This window comes from Pogona vitticeps, chromosome 1, assembly GCF_051106095.1.
Source record: "Pogona vitticeps strain Pit_001003342236 chromosome 1, PviZW2.1, whole genome shotgun sequence".
In the NCBI taxonomy this organism is placed as follows: Eukaryota; Metazoa; Chordata; class Lepidosauria; order Squamata; family Agamidae; genus Pogona; species Pogona vitticeps.
Genome location: NC_135783.1, coordinates 93,264,318 through 93,275,726, shown reverse-complemented (window position 1 = coordinate 93,275,726; position 11,409 = coordinate 93,264,318). Strand labels below are relative to the sequence as shown.

The 11,409-nt window shown below is 37.3% G+C and overlaps 1 protein-coding gene across 3 annotated transcripts in view; it reads right to left on the bottom strand.

Moving 5' to 3' along the window:
* Window positions 1-11,409, bottom strand: part of HS3ST5 (heparan sulfate-glucosamine 3-sulfotransferase 5) — a 244,445-nt gene that overhangs the window by 58,421 nt on the left and 174,615 nt on the right. The window lies entirely within an intron of this gene.

Here is an 11,409-nt window from a genome sequence, read left to right as displayed (position 1 = left end):
TTATTATAGGGAATGGTTGGTGGCAGCTTAGTAACTGTGTGATAGATCCCAGTAGGTCTGGGTTTGTCACACATACTACATTTAGGTATCCACAATCAAGATTCCATCTGAAAGTAGCAAAAGCCTCAGCAGTCAGCACAGTTCAGGAGAGAGTGTTTCAGGTATCTGACAGGAAGCTGTTCCTTAAGATGCCTTTATTTGTTAGGAGGGAATGCGTTAAAGACAACCCTATCATCCTCATTTCAAACACTGATTACATTTTGGTGGAAGAAACTTGCCTGCATGTTGTTACTTCTGGGCTTAAGAGAGAAAATTACACTCAAGACTTGGCTTGGCTTATACAAGCTAAGGACTCTGTGTGTCTATGTGAGCTTTATGATGAATTTATTTGAAATAATACCCAAACAACTTGAGAATCACAAATATATGAGATTTTAGTTGTCTGCTCTCTTAACTGTACAATGCATGCTTGCTGATCTAATGGAGTAGCTAAGGATAAAACTAGAGGAGGCAACAAATGTTTGACCACATATCAAACTTCCTTTAATCCCCCATCTAGACAGATAGAGAACATTTCAGAATTCCAGAGATACATTTGTTGCAAATGGACAGAGAACTAGACCTATAAGATAGGTATCTTCTGGTATTGTCATAATACCATAAGCCACATTCCCAACGTTTTGTCACTTGTATGTATAGTTTTTTTTTCTAATAGGCAAAAAGACAGCTGGTACAAAAATTGTCCCAATGCTTCTTGCCATTGGAGTAATATTTGTCTCAGACAATGTAACATATTGGGACAAAAAGAAGCATCTCATGCAGTTTTTCTGGCAAGCCATCAAACCAAGAAGCAAAATTGATATGTTATGGTTGCACCAATCAAGAAAGACAAATTTAACTCATTCCGCAGCTAATGTCGTCTTGCGAAAAATTTGTCTTGCAAAACACGTTTTCCCATAGGAATGCATTGAAGTATAATTAATGTGTTCCTATGGGCAAAACAAGTCAGAACAAAGACAAATTTGGTTTACAAAGCGTTTATTAAGTTCTCTTTAAAGCCATACATATTGTGCAGATGATTTAAAAAATTTCAATCAAAAAACTTTTAACTTTTTAAACATCATAGAAAAACATTTAAAAATCAGCAAACATGAGGCAGGAACAAAAAATGGAAAACATTCGTCTTGCAAAGCACAGCCATAGGAACATTCATCTTGCAAGTCATCAACCCCTTTGCCAAAACCATTCATCTTGCGAGTTTTTCATCCCCCGGGGGATTTGTTTTGCGAGGCACCACTGTACTTTTGTCTGTCTCTCAGAGACAGTGCCAATAGTCCTTGCTTTTTTTACAGTTCTCAAATCCTAGATATGCAAGTATCTATCCTTTTCAATATTTCCTTAACAACAAGCTTAATATGACCTCTTGGTTAACACATGGGTGAAACCAACCACCAAGACAAAATATTAAATCAACTCCAGCTTTTAACTGAATACATTTTAAAAGGGCCAGGCATAGAGAAGTTCACTTGCTTTTAAAATAAAATGATCAAAAAGTCATGAGTTAGCTACACTTAACAAGAACCCGGGGATAACTGATCAAAACAACTTTCAAGAGAAGTGGCTTTCCATGTGTATCATTTAGGCCACTTGTGCCTCCTTGCTATCCTTGTGAAGACAGTCTTTTTAGTACTCACAGGTATTTCTTCAACCAGCTGACCAATCAATAGCCTTGAAAAATTTGGTCATGAGTCCCCAAGTGATTTCACAAGTAATATTTGTTCCAATTGGAAATCCATATAGTTCTTGATGTTGTCAGAAGTAATAGCAGTTTCTCGTCTAATGTTGTCTGCAAACTAAACACACAGTAGCTAACACCCAAAATGAGTTTGTTAAATTGGAATTTGGCCAAGGACATGTCTGTGCACATTATTATTTCTGAACTTTTGTGAAGAAGATGGTATGAAGATGGTGTGAGCCAGTGCATTCAGCATTGAATTTGGATCTAGGGAATGTAGGTTCTCCCATTTGAATAAAAGCATAACATTAATCACATTATTCTCTTTCAGGCTCAATTCTCTCTCTCTCTCTCTCTCTCTCCCTTTAAGTAGAAATATTAGCACCCTCTCTGATAGGGAAGTCAAGAAGCTTAGTGACAGAAGGACTACCCAGCAGTTTGCACAGAGAGAGTGACTTTGGAAATCACTTCAGAAAGCAGTTGTATCTGCTGCTCTTTTACTGTAATTTGGAATATAGATTTATGATCTATTCTGCTATTTATATTCTAAATGGGGGATCTCTCCTAACGCAAATAGGAGTTTCAAAGGAACTATTTGTACCCCAACAGCAGCAAGGCAGAACAAACTTCTCATTTGTCTGTTGCAGTCCCAGTAATTTTTGGTACCCCACTGTGACCACTGTTTGGGTTTTTTAAAAACAACATAATAGCAGGACTACTATCTGGTCCATTGCTAGTGCCAACATCACAGTGGTATTCTACCAATGTGATTCAAGCTGAATCTGTATCTGTGAAATCAGATTTGCCAATGAAACCATATTTATGTACAAATATGTTATGTGGATTTTAAGTTATTTTATAGTACATGTGCATATTCAAATGTTGCGGCCGCTGCCAAGTCCCTGGACTTTGGGCAGTGAGGCCAGGTCTTTGCCCTCCACCTGGGATAGCAAGAGACTATCTTAACCTCTTGAGACTTGCAAGGGGGAGGGGTGAAGCCAGAATACTTAAAGAGTTTTTCCCCCTCTCACCACCCTCTTCTTTTTCGGGCACCCACCCGTCCTCCCTATTTCTAGTGTGAGTTTTTCTGGTCGCTTTTAAGGGGCTGGATAGGAATTTTTGAGCCTCATCCTGATTGGCCTTGGATGGGGGGATTTTTTGCCTATCCCACACTGGAAGAGGGCTGTTGGCATTTTCGGTGGAAAATTTTGGTCACACTGGTGGGTAGTGCGGAAACAACAGATAGAAGTTCTTATACATTACTGAAGACCTTACAAAAAAGTGTCTGCAGCAGGCTTTTCATCTGCAACATGAAGTCAGTTTCACAGCTGGTTTTGCAAGGTTACATGCTTAAGTCAATCATAGCAATGCAGTGCTAAGTGGCATTCAGCGCCATGAAGCTATGTCAACCAGCAGTCTGTCCTCATACATTAGGCTAGCTGGCTGACTTCATTTTTAATTGCAAAGCTGTTTTGGCAATTTAAGGAGAAATGACATGGGAAATGTGAGAAGTGCTAACCCCTAGCTGCCCACCAGAGAAAGCTTTTGACTTTTTCATTCAGGTCTGCTGAAAAAAAAATACAGCATTGCTTGTTTCAGAACTCAGCAAATATATATAAGTGTGTGTTTCTGTGTCTTTTGATGGCAAGCATGAAGCAATCAAATCAATCGATTCAGCAAGGGATCTTTTTCTGTTTTAAAATGCTTCTGCCTCTCTCAAAACATTAGGTTTGTCATTACCCTTGTCGAAAAAGCCCACGTGTTGATCTGCTTCCTAGATATTATCACTGATGCAATACACGCAGGAGCTCCTAAACGCTGTAAGAGTTCCCTCACTCTTATTGGCGTCTCCATTTAAGCGAGGGAGATGCATACGTGTGTGCACTCTTTCATGTGCAGAGAGTGATTTTCTTAAATAACATTGTGTTCTCTTGTATGCAGCAGCTTAGCAGAGTCTTGGAAGAAATTATATGTTATTGTTAACCAACCATTCGAAAAGAAGTTACATTAGTATCTTAGAGACTTGACTGCAGCTGATTTTCATGCCTGTGGAATCAGACTTGCAAACAAAGCTTGGTCTCAGCTCCTGGTAACAGCACAGAGAACAAAGCAAGCTAATTTGAAAACTATATTAAAAAAGGAAAAGGAAAAGTTCCTGCTGTTAAGGAATTTCTCTTCTCATGATGTACCTATAACAAACACTTAAGCTCTTGGAAGCAGGAGACCCTGATTCAAATCTCCACTCAGCCATGACGTTCTCTGGACCTAACACCAGGCACTCGCTTTCATCTTAAACTACCTCACAGGATTGCTGAGAGGATAAACAAGAGGAGTGTCATGCACTGCTTATCGATTATTGTGTTCAGTAATCTCTTTGGAAGAAGGATGGGAGACAACACTGTCCACTTTCACCAATATTGTTTTGTATGGTTATAGAATTGCTAGCTAATGCAATAAGAAATGATAATTAAAGGATTAGGAAAAAGTGATACAATTAAGATTAATTTATTTGCTGATGATTCATTGTTGACTATTAAAAACCCATTATGGACAATATTAAAAAGCACTTAGAAAAAATTGGGGAAAATAACAGGATTTATTATCTATATTCTATAATAATAAATACTCAACTATCCAACAAACAGCAACAGAGCAGGGACAGAGTTCCTACTCCAGTCCTCTGAAGGTGCAGGCCACAGAGACTGGTGAAACGTCAGGAAGAACAACCTTCAGAACACGGCCAAAGAACCCGAAAAACCCACAACAACCATTAGATCTCGGTCGTGAAAGCCTTCAAGAATACAATTAAGATTTATTGGAGAGATTATATACAATAAAGAAAAATTAATCTGGTGGGATATGGTATCCTCAGAAATAAATGGGAATGTTGAAAAATACTTGTTTAATGTAGTAAAAAGAAATACAATAAATCAGATGAAAAAACCCTATTTAAGAAATATGTTAAATACAGGGAATAGCTATAGAGAGAAACTATGTTCCTCAACTTCACCATTAAAATTAGTGATTGAAATACAAAATTTTCCTACAAACCTAAAGGGTTTAGTAGATTTGTTTAAGGATAAAAGTGTTGCAAGACTGAAGGAGAGGGATGAGTAAAATGAGATTGAAGGAGTTGATTATGGTTAAACTTCAAACTAATAAACTATCATGGTATAATTATATTCAGTTAGATACTTGGACAAATGAATGGCTGAAAACTAATGGTAAATGTAGAGAATGCACTAAGTATGAACAATTTCTGTCATCACATGAAGATATGCAGAAAGATGCTTTGATGAAGGGAGTAGTAAATAGAATATATAATATAATTTCAGAAGAAGAGGAAAAAGAGAGGGGAACAGAAGGTTTGAAATTAATATGGAAAAATTATTTAAAGACAGAAATTGAAATAGAGGATTGGATAAAAATGTGGAGGATGAGAGTTAATGTCGATAAGAATGAAGGGAAAAAATCTGTTTAAGGTGGTATTTCACTCCTGTGAAACTGAATATAATAAATTCAGATTACTCTAAAGCTTGTTGGAAATGGGATGAAGAAATTGGCATGTATTATCATACGTGGTGGGATTGTAAATTGGTTCAGAAATTTTGGAAACTGATTTTTAAGGAAATATGTGATATATTTGGTAAAGATATTGAATTTAACTCTAAAATTGCTTTGTTGTCAATTTTTGATAAGATAGATCTTGATTATTATTCAAAGGAATTGATTTCTAACTTTATGACAAGTGCTAGAATATTAATAGCTAGAATTTGGAAAGACAAAAATGATATTAAATTAGAAGATTGGTATGGTGAAGTATGGGACATTGCATTGAATGACAAATTGTCTATTGAATTCAAGATGAAAAGAGGGGAAATAAGTTCCAATATTTTTTACATTATTTGGGGTAGATTTGTTGAATTTGTATTAGTCAAAGGAAAGGGGAAAGCCTCTAAACAAGAATCTATACAATTTTGGAAAGGAAGTTTGTAAAAAAAATATTGCTCAATGGGGTCCCGTGGGTATGGGGTGAATGGTAGAATTTAGTGTATAGTAAGCACTATTATTTGTATTTTTGTTTTTTTTGTATTTGTTTTCTGTTTTAAAAATAATAAAAATATAAACTAAAAAAAACCCAAATATAATATACCAAAGTTTTCTCTCTGGTCATAAAACTGCAAACAAAATGAGCATAAGCAGATGCTTACTCGAGTAATTCACTATTTTCTTTCTTTAAAACATATTTTCATCCAGTATTATATTCCTGACAGGTTTTCATGGGATTTTCCCCCAAGACAAAGAAAAATGTGATTTAGTAACATAATTACACACATTTTAATGATATCACCACACTTATAATGTAGTCTTCTTGAACAGAATTCCTGTACTGGAGCAAGAGAACACTAACACAATTTTGCTTTTAAGACTTCTGGCCATTACCATTTTTGCAAACTTAAAAGTTTTTTAAAGTAAAGAAATGACTTCAGCTAACTTGACACAGAAGTTTTCTTAATTCAATATTATATATATTGTCCAATTGAACTCTCATTGACCATCTATTGGTGTTCATATAGTGAGAATGAAAACTAAAATGACTTTGACACAATCAGCTTATGGTTAAAGTAAGGCAGACAATCTCATTTTGATGCCAAACTTTGCAATATTTTGACAGTCCAAATGCATGTAGCGAGGAGTCAGCAACTGGTTAGAGAAGGGTCTAGCTATATGCCTATTCATCCTCAAATGACCTCTGGTGCCCACCCAACCAAATGTACTGGACAGCAAGGGCAGGCAAAGATCGGGGAGTAGGTCTGAAAAAACAACAACACCAAATTGTCTTCTTCCTGTTGAGCATCTGAACTTGGTGAGTGCAGCTGCCACCATCTTCTTTCCTCTAAAGAGTTCTGGGATCCAAAGCAATATCAGAGAAAGGCCACAGCCCAGATAAATGCAGGAGCAAGCAATACCTTTATTAGAGCACTAAAAATTCAAGCAAACAGTTGACAGCTACCTAGCTTTCAATGATAATTCATCTTCCTCAAGCTGTGCACCAAGAGTTTGTGTATAGTTTAGAAAAATTATATATCAGAGTCCCAAAGTTTCCTGACAGTTATTCTGTTCCAGGCAAGCTTCTTTACGTGAGTTCAGCGGCAATCTGCAGACAACTTATGGGATGTTTGTGTTATTTCATACTCCTCCCCAGGCAGCATTTGTTTAGAATTTTCTCATCAGCTCTTCAAACAGATCAGTCCAAATAACTTCCCATCAGAAAGAGCTGAACAAGAACACACCAAGAGGTTTTGTCTCTCTTGCTTTAAATAGTCTTCTTATCTCCACACATATATTAATCAGCTCACACATGCAGATTTGCAGCATTAATACCCTGGTACTGTATCTTCATTTGTGTCCTACTCCCATACAAGAAGCAATGCAATAAGAACTGTGGAACATACTCTTTTACTAAACTGGACTTAATAAAGACATGTTCCCACCTCAAATATGTTAATTTTCTTATCCACGCTTGACTGTACCTGTTACATTAAAAATAAAAAATAAAATAAATTACCCACCGCTGACCTATGAATGACTCTTAACAAGCACCATATAGATTTCCATCTGTCATCCTCAAGGATTGTCAATGAGCTGTAGTGGCCACCAACTGACCATTAACATGCCAAATCTTTTACATTTCCATTAGAACTAATCTTCTATCATCTGTATGACAGTATAAAGATCTGTCTACCTAGGCTATGCACCGTGCATCAGAAGAAGTAGGATGTAGTCCACAAAATCACATGCCAGCTGAAACATGTTAGTCTTGAAGGTACTATAAGACTATTTACTATTTTTTTTTCCTTCAAGTGGTTTAGATGGGGAATCACCAAGTCCAGCAGATAATATTCTTTTAAGACTGTCCCTCTTTGCAAGGAGTCAATGACAGGCAGAAAGCTAGAAGGATTAACATTTTCTATATGCCTGAAATCATGGAAAGTCTTTTAAAAGTGGTGGAGATGGGGGCACTCATGTAAGCTCATCCCTGCCTTTCCCAGAATCCATTTGACTTCTGTGTGACTAGTATGAAATTCCGAAGCATAACCTGTAAATGCAATGATATTCCCACTTACAGCTCTTTCATGATCATACCTACATGCTCCGTGAACTACAAGGTCATTTGCAGAACTTTTTGCCAATCGCCCAAAGTTCTGAATGTTTTTCCACTGGGATGAGGAAGTGGGAGGACATGGTTTACATATATCTTCACAGGGCCGGCATCTGTTTAGCCATTCCATAGTGCTGGATGTAATGCCTGAAGAGAGCTATTGAGTCGGGGTGAGAATGCAGCGCTAAATGCATCAGAAGGAAAACTGTGGTGGTTGCCATTTCCCAGTGCATTCCCTTGCCTCTCAGAACTGAGCCATGCAAAAATAATGAAACAGGCAGACACATCATTTATTCTGAGTCTGTTGGGGCCCTGAGGTGTGTGCAGCCAAGCTGATGTTGTGTCCACGTGGAATGTCACTCTTGTGAACAGCAAAAATCTAATGATCACCAATTTCTTAAATGATCATAAGACAGAAACTATTTCCCTGAGCAATTAAGCAATGGGTCAGACCAACCACTGGAGCAATATGGGTCACGTGGCTGAGCAAGCCAGTCTTGGCTCCTGCCACATAGAGTTGACTAGACTCAGGATTTGGTCTTCAAATTTTGGCTATGAAATTTCAAGGAGCAGGGTGGTGCTAACCTTGCAACCCCTTGCCTTGCTTCTGTTGTAAGCATCTTAAATGAATAGTCTTGATACAGTATTCATTTTTAATACTGACCATTTAGGATTAGGCCCTGAGAAAGTACCACCACTTATGGGGTCATCATAGAAAACAGAAAATAGGATTTACAGCCACAGATCTCTTTATAGCTGTTACGGGATAATTCACCCCCACTCCTCGGATCTTCAAGAAATTGGGAGCTATAAACCACAAAAAACAGAACAAAACTTTTTCAAACTTTGCATATATTCATGAATAGCAATTCTGCCAAGTGCATAATGTTTGAACTTCACCCCCCCCCAAGTAAACATGGGGTATTAGGAGTATTTTTCAGTAACAAATGCAAGTTCCTTTGGTAGTGATTTGTTCTATGAAGTAATACTAATGAGTAGAGTTTAGGTTTTATTATTTAGATTGTGTGATGGACAATAAATGCCTTAGTCTACTGTTAGCTGCTTGAGGGAGTGTAGTAGAACTAATTAAACAAAGGAAGGTTGAGAAAAACCCTGCATATATAATTGGATTATTCTCCTGACAGAATGAACTTAAGAGTCTCCAGTTTAAAGGGATATCATGTTTCTATAACTTAAAATTAGAATGCTTGAGATTTGGTGAATTCCTATCCAGAAACCAAACTGGACAAATTCTGGAGATGCTAAATCAAGGTGAACAGGATCCAAATATTTACATTTTTAGTGTAATAAATACCGTAGTCAGTACATACATGAGGAAATTTAGATTTAAAAGGACTTAGAGACACAGAGAGTGCATCACTAAGAATGAACACCTTCCTCCTCAAATATCCCATATATGAAAAGTATGAAAGTGGGAAGACAACAAGAGCAAGGCACCAGTGACAACTCATGTTCTCATCACAGTTAATGGATTTATCCATTTATCCATTCATTGGTGCGTTTTGGTTCAAGTCATGGTATCCGTATGTGTTTTGACTTACAATGCTTCATCCTGCCTCTTTTCAGGGCTGTCTTGCTCCTTTCTGTTGCAGCACTAGGGCTTCTGTTTTTGTTTGTTTGTTTTTTGTTTTGTTTTGGTTGGTTGATTTTAGCATGATTATCCCATTGTGTAGTCCTTGCAGATGGTTAGTTCACATCCAAATGGAACTGTGGGAAGTGTTATCTGAGGACGCATTAGGTGGGTTGTGACATTTGAATAGATGATGAGAAACACTTTCCTTTATTTTCATTTTCTGTACTGCTTCATTTTTTAAAACTATTTCCCTGTTGATCCAGTGCTATTCTAGATAAACAAGACACACTGGCTTTATGTGTGTGGTGCATTGCTGTTTTGTTATTTCACTTACTTTATCTAACAAAAAAAGGAAAGTCACCCTAGACCACTGAATGATGGCTACAGGAAAAGGGGGGGAAGGGGAGTATGTTGGCCTCCCCTGTCCAAATTTATTGAGAGACGACAGCATCTTTCCTTTCTCTACATTATTTTTGGCTTAGTAGTTGGTTGGTAGGAAAACTAGTTGGATTAGAGGCACAAATATACACACACAACACACATCCTCTTGAAGAATAAAGCACCTATCTTTGGGTTGCCTGCTCAGGCTTTCAAAGCTCACCAGTGGAGCCACTTCCTCATTGCCACCTCACAGAGGGAGAGATTGACTTATTCTGTGGTCTCACAAGGCAGCACAGCCCCAGCAGAGCTCTGGCTGAGGAGAAAGGCAAGAAAAAGGGAGTAATCTGCTGTCTCCTCAATCTTCCCCGTTTTTCCCTTGCACTGGTACTGCTGCTGTGAGCTTGTCACGTCACTGCTGTCTTCTACTGTTGTCTCCTTACTCATGAATAAGCTGAATAAACCTTACTTGTGAATAAACCAAGATCCAAAGCCCTGCTTGGAACCTTCTCACAGAAGAACAAACATATCCAGTGTGAACAGATCACTCAAGTGTGGTAGGTCACTCGGAAGATAAGAACCTTTTAAGTCTAGACCGCTCCAAATTCCCCCATCTGAACAAGCCCTCAAGATGGAAGCAATAAGCTGCCTGACTTTTTCAGCATTCAAGTCACTGTAGATACTTGCTTTGTTTTAAGGAGAATATCCAAACTGCTGTGTTATCTTCACTACATATTTGGGTTTAGGCAACAAGAGAGGAAAGAAAAACATTTTTCTTTACTTTTTTTGCCTTTAAATGAATTCAAATATTTAACTTTCTCCTGCCTTGTCCTTGCTTTAAATGTATATACTTTACATGTGTCCTTCCTGCCATTTTTCATTTCCTTTACAGTATTTTGCTTTCAGTGTCCTTGTCTGTTATTTATTCCTTCTCCACAATCAAATATTATTTTGAAAATAAGTGTTTTCTTTCTTCTCTATGCTTCTTAAATAATTTATCTTTCTTGCTCGTAGAGTACATGTTTTATTTACTTTTTTTCACTAAAATACTTCAACTTCTTTCCATAATTTATACCACATATTTGGCTCTGCCTTCTATTATTCAGTATTGTAAATTATGGCTGGAATCCATTCCTGTAGAAGAACCTCCAATTGTCACTGTCTTCTGCAGCTATTGCTATGCTTTTTCTAGGTGGCCTCCTGTTCCAACTACCTTATACTTCTGTTTTTAGCCACCCCTGTGGCATTTTCACGTGTGCATGTGTGTGCATGTTTGTCCGCATATGCATACATTTATCTACACATTCATTGCTGTCTTTATTCATATCAGAGTGTTGTACAATTTTAAATTGTGGATGTATATGAAATATTCATAAAATTAAAAGCAAATTAAAATGTTAAGATAATTAGACTTTTTTTTTTTTTTGCTTTTTGAGAAGTGGGGTACTTCAATAATGTTATCTTGGCCACTTTGCTAGATCTTCTTTTGTACCAATGGTGGGGCATAAATTGCATGCACATAAATGCTGCATTGATTGA